The sequence below is a fragment of the Lactuca serriola genome, chromosome 8 (assembly GCF_051521515.1).
Source record: "Lactuca serriola cultivar US96UC23 chromosome 8, Lser_US96UC23_V15, whole genome shotgun sequence".
NCBI classification, from domain to species: Eukaryota; Viridiplantae; Streptophyta; class Magnoliopsida; order Asterales; family Asteraceae; genus Lactuca; species Lactuca serriola.
Window position 1 is genome coordinate 137,764,726 of NC_136415.1, and position 6,172 is coordinate 137,770,897.

Sequence of the window (6,172 nt, forward strand, 5' to 3'; positions counted from 1 at the left end):
ATATAGGGATTATCTTATACTTTAATTTTGATGCTTATTTTTATTATTTATTAATTATACATTTATAATTAAATTATAAGCACATAAATACACATAATTCACATAATACTCAAATATTTCATCTTTATTACTTCAAAAAGAGTTACAAGAGTTGACCTAGACTATTACATTGACAAAAATGCTTAGCCCTGAAACCCGGGCGTTACAGACTGCCCCAAGGGGTTTGCAGTATGTTTTCACTACAACCAGACCGGACACCGGAAGGTAGAGTGTCCGCAGTTGTGGGGATCAGCACAGGGAGCACCTTAGGGATCTGCCCCTGTCGCCATCCGAGCTACCGAGAGTCGGCTAGTGAAGGCCGAGGCGTCGAGTGAGAGCCTTTTAGTTAACCACGGAGGAGGTCCACGCAACGCCCGATGTCGTGGCTGGTATGTATTCTTTCGTGTATTTATTTTTATGTTGAGATATTGTTCTTATATTATGTTATGCGTAGGTACTTTTCTTGTGAAGTCTGTACCTGCCTTGGTGTTATTTCACTCGGGTGCGAGTCGGTGTTTTGTATCTTTGGTTTTTAGTCAGCATATCAGTGTTAGTCGTGAGGCGTTGAGTCGGCCTCTAAGAGTTTCCATAGCTGACAAGAGGGTGATATATGCCACAGAGGTGATCTGAGGGTGCGTATTCAAGATTTTCGGTGTTGATTTCCCGATTGATTTGGTTCATATTGCGATGGGTGATGTCTGTGTCATTGTGGGCATTGACTGGTTGAGCAAATTCGGTGCGGTTATCGACTGCGAGCGACAGCTAGTGACCATACGAGATCCTAGTGGGGGAGTTCTTACGGTGTACGACGAGGATACACGTTCTGGGTCAGCGTTTTGTTCGGCCGCTAGAGTGAGGCAGTGTTTACAGTAGGGCTGTAAGGGCTTTGTGGCGTATGTGATGGATACGTGGGTTGATTTAGAGAGAGCGAGGTCAGTTGAGGAGGTTCCGATAGTGCGTGAGTTCCCGGACGTATTTCTAGAGGTGTTGTCGGGTGTGCCTCCCGTGAGGCAAGTGGAGTTTAGTATCGATTTTGTTCCGGGGGCCACGCCTATTGCCAAGGTACCCTATCGCCTTACACCTCCAGAGATGCAAGAGTTATCCTCACAGCTTCAGGAGCTATTGGGAAAGGGATTTATTCGGCCGAGCAGCTCGCCGTGGGGAGCGCCTATCATTTTTGTCGAGAAGAAGGATGGTTCACACCGGATGTGCATTGATTACCGGGAGTTGAACAAGCTGACGGTCAAGAACCGTTACCCTTTGCCGAGGATCGATGATTTGTTCAATCAGTTGCAGGGAGTATCTTGGTTCTCGAAGATCGATTTGAGGTCGGGGTATCATCAGGTAAGGGTGCGAGAAGAGGACGTTCAGAAGACAACATTCAGGACTCGTTATGGGCACTTTGAGTTTGTGGTGATGCCTTTCGGACTCACCAATGCCCCGGTAGTGTTCATGGATCTCATGAACAGAGTGTGCAGGCCGATGTTGGATTGGTCGGTGATCGTGTTCATCGATGATATTTTGGTGTATTTGAGATCCAGAGAGCAGCATGAGGAGCATTTGAGGGAGATCCTCGGAGTACTGAGATCGGAGAGGCTTTACGCTAAATTCTGCAAGTGTGATTTCTGGTTGCGAGAGGTACAGTTCCTAGGGCACCTCGTTAACCAGAAGGGGATATTGGTCAACCCGGCCAAAGTGGAGGCAATGATGAGTTGGGAGGTGCCGAGGTCACCGTCCGAGATCAGGAGTTTCTTAGGGTTGGCAGGCTATTATCGGAGATTTAACAGGGATTTCTCCAAGATCGCCGTGCCACTCACCAGGTTAACCCGGAAGGGTGTCGCTTTTTCATGGGGATCAGAGTAGCATACCTACTTTGAGACACTTCGCCAGAGGCTATGTGAAGCCCCAATGTTAGCCCTCCCAGAGGGGATGGAGGACTTTGTGGTGTATTGTGATGCGTCGATCTTGGGGTTGGGAGCGGTGCTGATGCAGAGAGGGCATGTGATAGCATACACATCGAGGCAACTGAAGCCTCATGAGACGAGGTATCCCACCCACGATCTTGAGTTAGGGGCAGTGGTTTTCGCCCTCAAGATTTGGCGTCACTATCTGTACGGGGTTCGGTGTACGATATACATAGACCACAAGAGCCTGAAGTATTTGATGGATCATCCCAACCTAAACATGCGACATAGGAGGTGGTTGGACGTGGTCAAGGATTATGATTGTGAGATCCTGTACCACCCGGGCAAGGCTAATGTTGTAGCCGATGCACTGAGTCGCAGGGCGGAGAGCACCCCGATGCGAGATGTATGTTTGAGATTGACCGTGATAGCTTCGGTGTTGGACACCATTCGTGGGGCACAGGCTGAGGCTGTGTAGCCTGAGATGCAGAAGAAAGAGCGAGTTGTTAGGTTGGTATCGGAGTTCGTTATCGATGGACGGGGGCTTATGACATTCCAGGGGTGTATCTGGGTACCGTTTGTGGGAGGGACGTGTACCATTTTAATGGAAGAGGCTCATCAGTCGAAGTTCTCGATCCATCCAGGGGCCACTAAGATGTATTTAGACCTGAAGAAGGAGTATTGGTGGCCCTGTATGAAGAGGGATGTCGCGTGGTTTGTTGAGAGGTGCTTAACCTGCCGTAGGGTTAAGGACGAGCACCAGAGACCGCATGGTAAGTTGCAGCTGTTGGAGGTTTCCGAATGGAAGTGGGAACAGATTACCATGGATTTTATCACCAAATAGCCAAGGACTGCTAGGGAAGTCGATGCAATTTGGGTGATTGTGGACAGGTTGACAAAGAGCTCCCACTTCCTTGCTATCAGTGAGAGCTCTTCCGTAGAGAAGTTGGCAGAGATGTACGTGAGGGAAGTGGTATCACGACATGGAGTGCCGATCTCAATTGTCTCAGACCGAATATCACCCCCAGATTGATGGTCAGAGTGAGCAGACGATTCAGACGCTTGAGGACATGCTCCGGGCATGTGTGCTGGATTTCGGAGGGAGTTGGGACATGTATTTGCCCTTGGTAGAGTTTTCCTACAGCAACAACCATCATTCGAGCATTGGTATGCCACCCTTTGAGCTATTGTATAGGAGGAGATGTCGGACTCCCATTTGCTAGGGAGAGGTCAGGTAGCGTGTTATGGGTAGTACAGAGATTGTGCTGCAGACGACTTGGCAGATACAGCAGGTCAGGCAGAGGTTATTGACCGCTGAGAGCCGTCAGAAAAGTTATGCGGATAGGCGACGGTCCGAGCTCGAATTATGCTGAAGGTCTCTCCCTGGAAAGGAGTGATCCAATTCAGGAAGAGGGGAAAGTTGGGGCCCCGTTATATCGGTCCTTTTTGGGTGATTGCAAGGGTAGGCAGGGTAGCCTACCGGTTGGAGCTACCTGCAGAGTTAGGTCAGATCCATGACACTTTCTACATGTCGCAATTATGAAAGTGTATAGCCGATGAGTCTGCAGTGGTACCTTTGGAAGATATTTAGGTGGATGCGAGCCTGAATTATGCTGCGAGACCGGTGGCAATCAGAGATCGGAAGATCAAGGTTTTGAGGAACAAGGAGGTACTTTTGGTTTTGGTTCAGTGGCAACATCGAAAGGGGTCTGAGATGACTTGGGAGTCAGAGTCGGAGATGCGAGGGCAGCATCTAGAGTTGTTCGAGGAATGAGACTTCGAGGGCGCAGTCTAGTTCTAGTGGGGGAGAATCGTAACACCCTGAGACTCAGGTATATTCCTTTCATCCTTGTTCTTTATTGTTTGGGCATGTTTAGTCCTTGAGTGGAGGGTTTGTAGCAAGTGAGTATGCTGGGCGTACCAGAGGGGTATGCTGCGCGTACTCACGTGCTTAATTTGGACGCGGAGTCGCCAAGGTACGCTGGGCATACCTAGAGTTATGTTGGGCGTACCCGGACCAGGTGCAAAAACCCTAATCCTCCTTGTGCACTATTTAAAGGGTGTTATGGCTCATTCCTTAGCCTCCATATCAGTGAGTGAAACCCTAAAAGAGAGCCCCATCGTTCTTAGAGTGTGAGAGTGTTGATTTGAGCTTGTTGGTGCTTTAGTGGCTTAGTGAAGAAGAAGGAAGGGAGGTCTTGGAGGCTAAAGCTTGAGGTGCCATTTGTTGGATTAATGTCTAAGTCCATAACTATATTTGGTAAGACTTGACCCGACCCGGCATGGTCCATTTGGGTTGCATACCATCATGCACTTGGATGAGAGAAATAAGACACTTATGGTTATTAATATATTATAAGTTCTAGTATATTAATAATAAGAATAATGAGATTATTTAATTAGTATTGATCAAGAATTAATCTAGGATTAATTAAGTGATCAAAAGAAGACTAATTAAATATATGGGTTGATTGTGTAAATCATCCATACTTGTATAGTGGGCTAATGCTCCATGGATAATCAAGTTGGGCTAAAACCCATAGGATGGTCCATGGATGCTCCATGGTGTATTTGAACCCATGGATCCAAGGAAATGGAAAGTCATGACAATTAGGGTTTGCCCTAATTGTAACACTATATAAGATATTATTCTTGGCAAAATCGGACACTAGAGAAACTAGTATTATTCTAGAGAGGGATAGCCGATTTTGATAAGTGTAGAATTCTCTCAAGTCATTCCAAGTGTTTTGATGATTGTGATTCCATTTGAGGTGTCACACTTGGGGCACTAGGCACTCAAGCTTCATGAAGACTTTCTACATCAAAGAGGTATGTATTCTATCTTGCTATAGTTATTGTTTTGTATGCTAGATTAGGATAATACCTTGGAAGTTCTTATTTGCATGTATAATAGAGAAAACATAGATCCAAGGTATTTAGGGTTGCATGTACACTTAGGAGTGTTAGAATGCTCACAACCCAACACCATTTTGGATCTGAGATCTACAGAGGAAAGAGCTACAATTGGAGGTATAATGTTCAAAACTTTACTCTTCTTTTGGTTGTTGTTGTATGTGTCCTTTTTTGGGCTAAAAACCCCAAAGGTGGAGACTTTATGAGTGTAAAGTGCTCCATGGTCCGAGATCTGTCCCTTTTCATTTATACTAGTGATTTAGAGCCATAAAGCTCCCATCTTGGATGTTACATTGGAGTCATGCATGTGTTTTAAGCCTGCTAGAGTTGAAGGTTGGATCATTTTGGGAGTTAGTGACTTGTTCAGCCATGCAAAGGCTTAAACTCATCAACTTTATGGATTAAGGGGCTTAGATGGGGTCAGATCTAAAATATGGACGTAGGTCTTAACTGTTTAAGACCTCAAGAGCAAAAGGGTTGAAGCAGGTGAGTACACCGGGCGTAATCCCTAGTACGCGCCGCATACTGGGTGGCGCTCCCCGATTCTGAGATGCAGTCGGTTACGCTCAGCGTACATATCTGGTACGCGCCGCATAATCCAGAGAGTTGACTTTTGGTTGACTTTTAGGGTATGGTCTATTTCGGGGCCTTTGAGCTATGAGAGGGGTAAAATGGTCTTTTACCCTTCTGAGAGTGTCATAAGAGAGCATAGTCTAGCCTTTGAGAGTTATATTAAATAGAGTGTTATTTTCATATGATTAGGCAGAGGCTAGGCCAATGTTTACCGAGTCAGAGATTTACCGAGATACCCGAGGTGAGTCTTCTCACTATACTTTACCTAGTGTGGTAATAGAGTTAAGAGACAGAGTATTATAGAGTTATATGCCAGTGTGATTGCATGTTATTATGTGATGTGATTTATTATGATATGTGATATGCATGATTCAGAGTTACAGAGTTGGGACTTTTGGGTCCCTAGAGTTAGGACCAGAGGGCCCACAGAGAGTTGCGGCTGGAGGGCCCCACTGAGACACATTGACCAGACGGTCAATAGAGTTATAGCCTCGAGTGGCTATTATGTGATTAGTGTGGTATTTTGGGGAACTCACTAAGCTTATGCTTACATTGTTCAGTGTTATGTGTTTCAGGTACCAGCGATGACCGCGGAAAGGCGCCGGCTTGATTCGTACACACATATGTGATTGGATGTATTTTGATCTTGGGAGATATTTGTGAATTTAAAAACATGATGTTATGACATTTTATGAATGAATGGTTTTATTTAAAATGTGTTTTCAAATGTGAAAAATTGTTTT